The following is a 12,436-nucleotide window of genomic DNA, read 5'->3' on the forward strand; positions in this document are numbered from 1 at the left end:
AAGCTCCTGACCTCATTAGATCCTTGGTCCAAACAAGAAGTTGAACTCAACAAAGGGAGGTTCTTGACAACAAAGCTGCAACTGACTGAATGTGGTATTAAGGAGCCCCAATCAAACTGGAGTCAATAGAATCAAGGGATAAATTCTCCATGTTAGGAGGCATTCCCAGCACAAAGGATTCCTAGCTTGTGGTGGGTGGAGGCCAATCTTCTCAGTCACATCTTTGTAGGAGTTCATTAGGATAGTCTCTGTGCCCAAATACCTTCAACTGTTACATCGATGACTTTCCCTCCATCACAAGGGGAGATGGTGACATAGTGGTAATGTCACTGAACTAGTAATTCTGAACATCAGGCCAATGTTCTGAGGACATGTGCTCTGTTCTTTGAATCTCACCTTGGCAGATAATGAATTTGAATTCAATAAAATCTGCAATCAAAGGGATTGTCTTGAAAACCCATCTGGCTTGTGAGTGTCCTTTAGGGAAGGAAATATGACATCCTTACCCAGCTGGCCCACAGTAACTCCAGACCCGGAGAAATGTGGTTGACTCTGAACTGCTGTCTGGGCAATTCGGGAAATGCAAGTAATAGTGGCCTAACCAGAGATGCTCACATCCAATGAACAAATTAGCATCACATTGTGATGAATACCCACCACTATGGAAGCCTTGAGCAGTGAGGCATAATGGGTGGAGCTGAGAAATAAGAAGGGTGTAGTTACATTGGTGGGGCGGTATTACAGGCTTCACAACAATGAACGTGAAGCAGAAGAACAAATAGATAAACAGATTATGAAAGACATAGAGGCAACAGGGTGGTGGTGATGGGAGATTTTAATTTACCCAACATTGATTGGGGTATACTTCGTGTCAGAGGTCTGGATGGGGCAGAATTTGTAAGGAGCAGAATTTGTAAGGAACATCCAGGCAAGTTTTCTGGAGCAGTATCAATAGTCCGACCAGGGAAGGGGCCATATTGAACCTGCTCTCTGGGCATCCGAAACCTGTTGATCTTCCAGCTGAAGGAGTTGACCCCGACTGAGTGTTGCAGACTGGCACACTCCAAGGTCCGGACTACGTGTTGAGGGACGCGCTGAAGCTTGGGGCAGCTGCCGCCAAGGCGTGGTGAGGAAAGACCACCGTGTAACATCTGCCTGCCTAAGAAGAACAGGGGGCCCACGCAGTCATTTGGGCTTTGCTGACACCTCAGCTAAATACGTAATCATACAGACCTGTATACATGAATGATTACTCTGTCTCTGTATACCAAGAAATGGAATGTTTATGGATGTATGGCATGACCAATTGTAAGATCATCAAAATATTTTATGAATAAAGTATATTTTTTGAAAAAGATAGTTGGGGAATGAGCCAGACCAGGTGGTATAAATTGCACTGGGGGATTTCTTTGGGAATAGTGACCACAATTCTGTAAGTTTTAGAATACTCGTAGATAAAGATCAGAGTGGTCCTAAGGGATGAGTACTAAACTGGGCTGAGGCCAATTAAATCAAAATCAGGCAGGAGCTGGAAAATGTGGATTGGACACAGCTATTTGAAGGAAAATCCACATCTGATATGTGGGAGGCTTTCATAGATAGGTTGAAGATAGTGCAGGATAGGCATGTCCCTTTGAAAACAAGGGTTAGGAAAGGCAAGATTTGTGAACCGTGGATGACAGGAGGAATCGTGCGACTAGCCAAGAGGGAAAGGGAAGCATACATAAGGTCCAGGCAGCTAAGAACAAAACAGACCTTGGAAGAATATCGGGTGGAGGGGCAGGGTGAAAGCAGACAGAGTTGGGGGCAGGTGGGGAGCGGACAGAGTTGGGGCGGGGTGGGAGCAGATGGGGTTGGGGAGGGCAGGGGTCGGTGTTGGATGGCATTGGGGGAGAACAGGGGGGTGGGGGTGGGGGCAGATGGGGTTGGGGGGTGGCGGGGTGCGAGTGGACGGAAGACAGGGTCTCGCGCACAGTGTGCTTTTGCCTCGTCTCCTGAACGGGGAGCAGAGTTCCCAAAAACTTCCAAGCACCAGAGGAAATCAACTAACTGAATAATCAATTATCCGAATGAAATAGTGCCCACCCATCTCGTTCGGATAATTGAAGTTCCTCTGTATATTGTGGTTATTTGATCACAAGTCTCCAGCCAACTTTGATGAGCAGTAACGCCATAGCTACTGTAGATTTTTAAATAAATCATCCAGTTCAGGTTTTTTTGGACACACCTCTGTTGCAGACAGGTCCCAAACCCAGCCTTCTGGCACAGAGATAGGAACACTACCATTACTCCACAAGAGCCCTCCACCTTTATTGTATCCAAACATTTGAAGGTGTCATTGAGCTGACTGGTTCGAGAGTACCCTCTAGTGACAAAAATAACATACACAGCGTATTGTTCACTCATTTTCACATGGATTCAACAACTTACCTTCCATCTCTCTCCCATGGATAGCCACTATCGCAGTGGGACACCCAAATCTTTACTCCTGCCAATCTCTGTGGCACAGTCTGAACCGAACTGTGACTGTGATTTTTTTTCTGTTAAGAATATAACGATACATGAAATGAGGAAAATTAATTTCTTCCATTAGTACTATTCCTTAGAATCATAGAATCCCTACAGTGCATAGAGAGGTCATTCGGTCCATCGGGTCTGCACTGACCCTCCGAAGAGCATTTCACCCATACCCACTTTCCCGACTCTGGCCCCATAAACCTGCATGGGGTTTTCCTTTTCCTATGATCGTGTACAATCTCTGTAGCGAGGGTTCTACTTATAACATTTCACGAGTTAGGGTTTGGCAGTTTTCTTTTGCTGCCAGTTTTGAGATACATTAGGATAACCCTCTGAAATCATTTAATTTCTACATTGCAAATAATTCATTCTTAGAACAAAAGTTTAAAAGAAGAGACTTGCGCTTACATAGAACGTTTCATAACAACCACACATCTTAAAATATTTTAAAGCCAATTAAGTTCTTTTATAGTCACTGTTGTAACACAGGAAACACACTGCCAATTTACATAGTGCAAGGCCTCACAAATAGCAAGGTAATAGTGTTTTAATGAGCTCAGTTGAGAGACAAATATTGCCCAGGATATCAAGGTTAACCCACTCTTGCTTCTCTTTGAAATATTGTTATGGAATGTTTGCCATCCACGTGAGAGCACAGACTTTATAATATTTAATCAGAAACACAGCAACCTCAAAAGTATAGCATTCCCTCAGCATTGAGTGTTAGGATGTTCTCTGGTCCTAGAGTGGGACTTGAATTCACAACCTTCAAATTCAGAGGGTCTCAGGTATCGTTAGCTCAAAACACTACATTATCTCTGATTGAATCTAGAAACTTCCATCATACTCAACCTATACGTGGAACCAAATAACCCTAGATATGAAACTTTCGATTCTACTTTTACCATGATCATCCTCCAATGTATCTCAATCTCAATGTCAAACCATGACCTGCAATACTTTGTTCTTTTCTTGACCTCAAACTTGTTTCACAGTAGATCCTGTTTTTATCATCTTCACTGTAACAAATGCAGAAGTCACTCTGTTTCTCTCAATATCAATGTCAGAAGTCATGTGACACCAAGTTATAGTCCAACAGATATAAAAAATTAAAAATAAGGAGGTGCTGGAGATAACCCAAATGACTGGAATAATGATGGGCATAACAGTTGTATGCTGGGGGTCTAACCAAAGTAATAAGTAATCCAAAACTGTACAAGCTAAATAAGGTAGAGAGATCATAATAATTTATTAAGATGATGGTGTCAAAACAGAACAGTAAGGAAGATTTTACAGATACAGAACAGTGTGGTGGGGTCACATGTAGTGCGACATGAACCCCAGAACATGGTTGAAGCTGACTTCATGGGAACAGAAGTTGGCCATCAGTTTCTGCTCGCCGGTTCTGCGTTGTTGTGCATCTTGAAAGCTGCCTTGGAGGACACTTACTTGAAGATCGGAGGCTGAATGTCCTTGACTACTGAAGTGATCCTTGACTGGGCGAGAACATCCCTGTCTGGCAATTGTTGTGCAATGTCCATTCATTCATTGTCACAGCGAGTGCATGATCTCACCACTATGCCTCGCAGCATCTTGCTTGCAGGGTATGAGATGGGTGACATTGAATGCTTGCTGTGTATGTAGTGGGCAGTGTTCCCACGTATGATGGTAATAGCCTTGTCAATATGTCCTGCAGAGATTCCCACGGCAGGGTTGTGTGGTGTTGGTCAATGTTGTCCTGAAGGCGTGTTAGTTTGCTGCGAACAATGAATTGTTTAAAGTTTGGTGGTTTAGTGATAATCTTGGCGAGATGCTCACGTGGACCAGTTGTGTGGGCTATGAGTCATCAACATGACAGCAACATTCTGCTTGGTTACTGGGCACATGGACAGCACGCATGCAAACAATACAGGAGCATTAACCTCCAGATTCTAAAAAGCCAGCATCTCTCTCTCTGCAATGAAGTAACCAAGAAATAAAACACAGGTATCTGTTCTCTTCCACCAGTCACTCTCAGCTGTTGCCACAAACCAATGATGGAAAACTTGAACAATTAATGCACCAATACTACCCTGTGTCTTCAGCAAAGAACTGAAAGGACTTGAAACTAAGGAGATCAGAAGGTTTTTGAAGAGGGCAACAGACATGGCATCGAAACCTGTAGAATGATGCTATTGAACCATATTCCCCGAACATATTTTACTTCAATCATAACGTATGTGCTTGTTTCAAATACAGAAATTACTGGAGAAACTCAACATGTCTGGCAGTATCTTTGGACAGAAAGTTTGAGTCCAATGACCCTTCTTCAAAATGGTGTCTGTCTGTCTCTCTGTCTGTGACATGTCATAGAGATGTACAGCATGGAAATGGACCCTTCGGTCCAACCTGTCCATGCTGACCAAATATCCCAAGCCAATCTAATCCCACCTGCCAGCACCCAGCCCATATCCCCTCCAAACCCTTCCTATTCATATACCCATCCAAATGCCTCTTAAATGTTGCAAGTGTACCAGCCTCCACCACATCGTCTGGCAGCTCATTCCATACATGTACCACCTCTGTGTGAAAATATTACCCCTTATATATCTTTCCCCTCTCACCCTAAACCTATACCCTCTAGTTCTGGACTCCTCCACCCCAGGAAAAAGACTTTGTTGATTTATCTTATCCATGCCCCTCATAATTTTGTAAACCTCTATAAGGTCACCCCTCAGCCTCCAACGCTCCAGGGAAAACAGCCCAAGCCTGTTCAGCCTCTCCCGATAGCTCAAATCCTCCAACCCTGGCAACATCCTTGTAAATTTTTTCTGAATCCTTTCAAGTTTCACAACATCAAGGAGACCAGAATTGCACACAATATTCCAACAGTGGCCTAACTAATGTCCTATACAGCCACAACATGACCTCCCAACTCCTGTACTCAATACTCTGACCAATAAAGGAAAGCATGCCAAACACTTTCTTCACTATCTTATCTACCTGTGACTCCACTTTCATGGAGCTATGAACCTGCACTCCAAGGTCTCTTTGTTCAGCAACACTCCCTCGGACCTTACCATTAAGTGTATAAGTCCTGCTAAGATTTGCTTTCCCAAAATGCAGCATCTCGCATTTATCTGAATTAAACTCCATCTACCACTTCTCAGCCCATTGCCCATCTGGTCCAGATCCTGTTGTAATCTGAGGTAACCCTCTTCGTTGTCCACTACATCTCCAATTTTGGTGTCATCTGCAAACTTACTCACCTCTTATGCTCACATCCAAATCATTTATGTAAATGACAAAGAGTAGAGGACCCAGCACCAATCCTTGTGGCACTCCACTCCTCACAGGCCTCCAATGTGAAAAACAACCTTGCACCACCACTCTCTGTCTTCTACCTTTGAGCCAGTTCTGTATCCAAATGGCTAGTTCTCCCTGTATTCCGTGACATCTAACCTTACTAATCAGTCTCCCATGGGGAACCTTGTCGAACACGTTACTGAAGTCCACATAGATCACATCTACCACTCTGACCTCATCAAGCCTCTTTGTTAATTCCTCAAAAAACTCAATCAAGTTTGTGAGACATGATTTCCCATGCACAAAACCATGTTGACTATCCCTAATCAGTCCTTGCCTTTCCAAATACACGTACATCCTGTCCCTCAGGATTCCCCCCAACAACTTGCCCACCACCGATGACAGGCTCACTGGTCTATAATTCCCTGGCTTGTCCGAAGCAGACATTAGATTTTCACCTAGCAGGGCTAGATGTTGATATTTCATGCTTAGCAGGAAGGTGGTTAGTAGTATTGTCACAAATCTATTAATCCAGAGACCCAGGATCTGGGTCAAATTCTGTCACAGCAAATGGTGGAATTTGAATTCAATAAACATCTAGAATTAAGAGTCTCAAGATGACCACTGTCTGGAAACACCCATCTAGTTCACTAATGTCCTTTAGGGAAGGAAACTACCGTTTTTACCTGGTTTGGCCAACATACAACTCTCAGCAATGTGACTGACTCTTAAATACCCTCTGGGTAATAGATACTGGCCTGGTTAGCACAAAAAAAATTATGTTTGCCTGTATAAATACAGTAATGATTATAAATATATAATTATTACTATATTTTATATATTTATGATGATAAATATATAATTATTCCTACTTTTTATATATTTATAATCATTACTATATTTATACAGGCAAACATAATTTCTTTTGTGCTAACCAGGCCAGTATCTATTACCCAGAAGGCAGTTAAGAGTCAGTCACATTGCTGTGATTCTGGAGTTGTATGTAAGCCAAACCAGGTAAAAAAGGACATTAGTAATCATAGTAATAATTTATAGAACAGAAACCTGGCCAGTGTTATCTGTTAAGCTAGGTCCATCAGACTGGTAAATTTGGGACCTGGAGTAACCTGATGCAATTCATAATTTTTGTGATAACCTGGGAGTAGTGGGGCTCAAGTATTATCACAATTTCCCAAGAGGGTTATGACAATGTGTTACAAAGATTTTCTGTGCTTCACTGGATTTAACCTGTGTCCTCTTTTTGTTGACACTGTCAATCTATACTCTCATGTAATCATCTTCAGTTTGACTTACTTCTAATTTTTAAATTAACAATCTTTATTATAATTCACATTGCCCTACTGGAAAAAAACAATTTATTTGGGCATTCTGTCAAAATCCTTCTTATAAGTGGTTTTAGGGATTCAGGAGGTTTATCATTTGCAAAAGAATAAACAGCCTCTAATCTTGCCTTGTAGTCAAAGCATTTTGTTAATTAACTCAGTTAATGTTCTGGCTAATGGTGGTCCCTGGGTGTTGATGGGAGCGAAACAGGAATGATCACATCATTGAATGTTCAGGAGAAATAGTTTGACACTTCCTTGTTAAAGGTAAAAACAATGACAGCAGATGCTGGAAACCAGAGTCCAGATTAGAGTGGTGCTGGAAAAGCACAGCAGTTCAGGCAGCATCCCAGAAGGAGCAGTAAAATCAACGTTTTGGGCAAAAGCCCTTCATCAGGAATACAGGCAGAGAGCCTGAAGGGTGGAGAGATAAATGAGAGGAGAGTGGGGGTGGGGAGAAAGTAGTAGAGAGTACAATAGGTGAGTGGGGAAGGGGATGAAGGTGATAGTTCAGGGGGAGGGTGGAGTGGATAGGTAGAAAAGAAGATAGGCAGGTAGGACAAGTCATGGGGACAGTGCTGAGCTGGAAGACAGCAACTGCCTTATATATGCAAATGGAATGTTTATTGGCTCGAATAGATTTGCTTTGTGTTTTGTTCACATGCCAGAGGTTTAGTGTTCGAGTTAGGGTTAAGGTTAGGCAATTTGTGTTGGATAGAGGTCAATGTTATTTCTGTTGTGGAATACTTTGACTAGAGTTTCAGCGTAGCTTTGGGACACAAGTTATTCAGCACAACAGTTGCAATGTTGGACTTTGGTATATCCAGTGCACTCAGATGTTTCTTGATTTTGGACTGGTGCACCAAATTAACTAAAGACTGGTATCTGAGATAGTGGAAAGCTCAGGAAGAGGTCAAGATCCTGCTGATGAAGGCTCATTCAGTAGCATCTTCCAACCCCACAACCACAGCTATCTAGAAGGAAAAGGGCAGCAGATTTATGGGAACACCATCACTTGCAAGTTCCCCTCCAAGCCACTTGTCATTAAGATTTGGAAATAATTGGCTGTTCCCTCAGTGTCACTAGGTTAAAATCCTGGAATGGTATTGTGGGTGCACCTATACCAAACAGGCTGCAAAATTTCAAGAAGGCAGCTCACCACCACTTTCTCAAGAGCAACTAGGGATGGGCAATAAACTATCCACATCCTGAGAGTGAATAAGAAAAAATGATGGATCACTTACTTAGCACTTCTGGCTGAAAATGCTTGTAATATTTCAGCATTGTCCTTAATCACTCACTTGCTGGGATTAGACACCATTGTAATTGAATGCATTCATGGTGCTTCTTTCTTAGTTCTTTGAATGTACAAGACCATAAGACCATAAGACAAAGGAGTGGAAGTGAGGCCATTCGGCCCATTGAGTCCACTCCGCCATTCGATCATGGCTGCTGGGCACTTCAACTCCACTTACCCACATTCTCCCCGTAGCCCTTAATTCCCCGAGACAACAAGAATCTATCAATCTCTGCCTTGAAGACATTTAGCGTCCCGGCCTCCACTGCACTCTGCGGCAATGAATTCCACAGGCCCACCACTCTCTGGCTGAAGAAATGTCTCTGCATTTCTGTTCTGAATTTACCCCCTCTAATTCTAAGGCTGTGTCCACAGGTCCTAGTCTCCTCGCCTAACGGAAACAATTTCCTAGCACCATTTAGACAGAAGGCAACATTGGTGTAGAATTTTGAATGGATTTGTTACCCCCTGGAATTGCATAGCTACTTTTACAGCATGCTGCTTCTGTTGTTTAATTTGTGGTCCATTGTTATAGCTTCGCCAGTTTGGCACTTCACATATATCTGGTGCTTCTTCTGGCATGTTCTTCTACATTCCTCACTAAAATGGGTTTGCTTCCCTGACTTGATTGTGATGGTAGAGAAGGATCTAAACCAGGCATTGAAGTGGAGTTCAATTCTGTTGATGACAGTGATCCAGTGTCTCATGGTTTTGAAGTTTTGAGTTATTGGCTCTAAATTTATCATATTTAGCAAGGTAACAGCTGCACATTATCATAATAGACTGATGATGATGATGTGATCAAGGAGGTTTATTCCCTCTTATTGGTTCTTTCACCAACTGCCCAAGTCCAGTATGGCAACTATGCCCTTCAGCAAATTTATATCATATCATTTGGATCCCATTTATCATCCCCAAGAAAAAGAACTGGAAATGACATCACCACAGGAAATGACAACACTTCCTGTGTTGCACTGAACACAGAGGATTATAACCTCCCACCCCCACCCCCCCCAACTTAAGTAATAAATCAGCATGAGGTTTCTTTCTTAAAATTTGATCTGATACCATGCACATTGAGCATAGGAGTTGGGAGGTCATATTGAGGCTGTACAGGACATTGGTTACACCACTTTTGGAATATTGTGTGCAATTCTGTTCTCCCTGCTATAGGGAGAATGTTGTGAAACTTGAAAGGGTTCAAATAAGATTTACATAAGGATGTTGCCAGGGTTGGAACGCTTGCACTATAGGTAGAGGCAGAACAGATTGGGGCTAGTTTCCATGGAGTGTTGGAGACTGAGGGGTGATCTTATGGAGGTTTATAAAATCATGAGGGGGGTGGATAGGATAAATATGGATAAGGTTGTTTCCCCAAACCTTGACAGCATAGGCTGAAGGTGAGAGGCAAGAGATATAAAAGGCACCTAAGTGGCAACTTCTTCATGCAGAGGGTGGTGTAAGTATAGTATGAGCTGCCAGAGGAAGTGATGGAGACTGGTAAAATTACATTTAAAAGGAATCTGAATGGATGCATGAACAGGAAGGGTTTAGAGGGATATTGGCCAAATGCTGGCAAATGAGAATAGATTAACTTAGGATAGCAGGTCAACATGGACCAGTTGGACTGAGGGGGTCTGTTTCTGAGCTGTACAGCTCTAAGACTACATGAAACTTCATGGCATTCCAGCCCGAACTCTATCAACAAATACATTGGATCCCATTTATCACCCCCTAGAAAAAGAACTGGAAATGACATCACCAACCAAAGGAAACCTAAACACATAAATAAAAAGCAGGCCATACCACCAGTGCTACACTGGAGGTTCACTGATGATATTATGGTGACAAAATGTCTGAAAACAAACGTTCCAGCTCAGCGAGCAAACCTACATCCAGAACCTCAACCTGAGCTACAAGTCTTCTCAAAACTCGCTAACTTCATGGGGGTCAGGAGGAGTTCTTGTTGAGGACTCCCTTGGCCACATCCACTTTGCGGTGTATCACCATGTGTCTGAATCTGGAGGAGCTGTCTCTCCAACAGGCCACGAAGCGGTGAGGGATAGATTTGAGACAGACACCTCCATCCCTGTCCCTGTCCCTGTCCCTGTCTCTGAACTGTTCCATTTAAACTTGGAGGAGCCGGTGTTGGGACTGGGGTCACACCGACATGACACTGGACTCCTGTGGCTACAAAACTCTGTCAGCATGACCTTAGCCTCCACCATCACCTGATGGAGGAATTCCAAAACCTAGAGCTTCCAAATAAACCTGTTGGACTATAACCTGGTGTCGTGTGATTTTAGTTTAATCCTTGTTTCACTGAATTATTCCTCGTTTATCCTGCGAATCCTCTTGTATTTCTCTTTGTTCTTTCTCGAAGTTTCTCTCTCTCTCTGTTTGTTGATGCTCAGTCTCTCCCTTTGTTGTGATTTTTTTGCTGTCGATTCTCACTGACTCTCTCTCTCTCTCTCTCCCACACGCTGCCGGTTGCCATGGGGATGGTCCCGGAAGTGTTTCCCCCCCCCTCGCCCCTCCCCCGCCCCCTCACGGTGTAAGTTTTGGTTCCGGGTCACGGTGCTGATGTGGCTACTCTTCGCGGAGGAGGCGGGTGAGAGTTCGGCAGAGGGGGAGCGCGGAGCCGGTGGGGGGAGGATAGCGCCGGGACCGTCCCCCACTCACCCCACCCGCACTCGGGCGGTCTCCGCGCCGCGGCCCACGGCAGGGCCCCCCCAGGTAGAGCCAGGAGCCCGCGGGGCCTGCTTCAGGGGCATTGGGCCTCTGCCTCGATTGGGGAGCGGAGTTGGTTCCTGCAGAGCGAAGTGAGGGGGAAGAACAGAGGCTCTGATTGTCCAAGGCTGGGGGCGGAGGGGGATGGGGAGGTGACCCTGATTGTCCAAGGCTGGGGGCGGAGGGGGATGGGGAGGTGACCCTGATTGTCCAAGGCTGGGGGCGGAGGGGGATGGGGAGGTGACCCTGATTGTCCAAGGCTGGGGGCGGAGGGGGATGGGGAGGTGACCCTGATTGTCCAAGGCTGGGGGCGGAGGGGGATGGGGAGGTGACCCTGATTGTCCAAGGCTGGGGGTGGAGGGGGATGGGGAGGTGACCCTGATTGTCCAAGGCTGGGGGCGGAGGGGGATGGGGAGGTGACCCTGATTGTCCAAGGCTGGGGGTGGAGGGGGATGGGGAGGTGACCCTGATTGTCCAAGGCTGGGGGTGGAGGGGGATGGGGAGGTGACCCTGATTGTCCAAGGCTGGGGGGCGGAGGGGCAGGAGACCCTGATTGTCCAAGGCTGGGGGTGGAAGGGAGGATGTGGAGGAGACCCTGATTGTCCAAGGCTGGGGGTGGAGGGGAGGATGTGGAGGAGACCCTGATTGTCCAAGGCTTGGGCTTTTGGAGGTGGGCAGAATTCTCCAATTGCCGAGGCTTTCAGAAGGGGAAGGGATGTGGAACCCGATTGCCAAGATGTGGGGAGGCATCCAGTGTCTGGGGTTTCAGGTGGGCTGCGATATACTGATACCATGGTCTGCTATTGTGCACCTTGAAACCAGAGTCTGTAGATGGGAACTCTGATACGAGACCTGTGAGGTGGGGAAGTTTTATATCAGAGTTGAGTGATGAGATGAGATGTTGCTGTCATGAAATACATACACTAATCTACAGTCTTTACCTTTAGATTATAATAAAGTGCTATAGTGAGTGCATCCTGCTGGTGAGCCCACTTTCTGAATGGTTTTCCTATGGACTGGCAGTAATGTGGGGTTCAACAAAAATAAAATAAAGAACTGCCGACACTGGAAATCAGAAACAAAAACAGAAATTGCTGGAAAAACCCAGCATCTGTGGAAAGAAAGTCGAGTTAATGTTTTGAGTCTATGATTCTCCTTCAGAAGAGGCCCACTGACCCATGCCTGTCCATGATCAATTATAAGAAAGTGATGCCTGAAAAGTAGGCTCAATGTCAAAAACACTGCCCTGATTTTACATTCATTG

General features: G+C 44.8%; 1 protein-coding gene across 4 annotated transcripts in view; it reads left to right on the forward strand.

Annotated features, from left to right (window-relative positions):
- Positions 1–10,981: 10,981 nt before the first annotated feature.
- LOC140466929 (golgin subfamily B member 1-like) overlaps positions 10,982–12,436 on the forward strand; it is a 73,147-nt gene continuing 71,692 nt past the window's right edge. For 3 of the 4 annotated variants that reach the window (XM_072562779.1, XM_072562784.1, XM_072562782.1), the window contains exon 1: positions 11,050–11,178. The gene's annotated coding sequence lies outside the window, so the exon portion shown is untranslated. Of the gene's footprint in view, positions 11,179–12,436 lie in introns of all 4 variants that reach the window. The other variant, XM_072562781.1, reaches the window with a different exon arrangement.

This window comes from Chiloscyllium punctatum, chromosome 44, assembly GCF_047496795.1.
Source record: "Chiloscyllium punctatum isolate Juve2018m chromosome 44, sChiPun1.3, whole genome shotgun sequence".
Classification (NCBI taxonomy): Eukaryota; Metazoa; Chordata; class Chondrichthyes; order Orectolobiformes; family Hemiscylliidae; genus Chiloscyllium; species Chiloscyllium punctatum.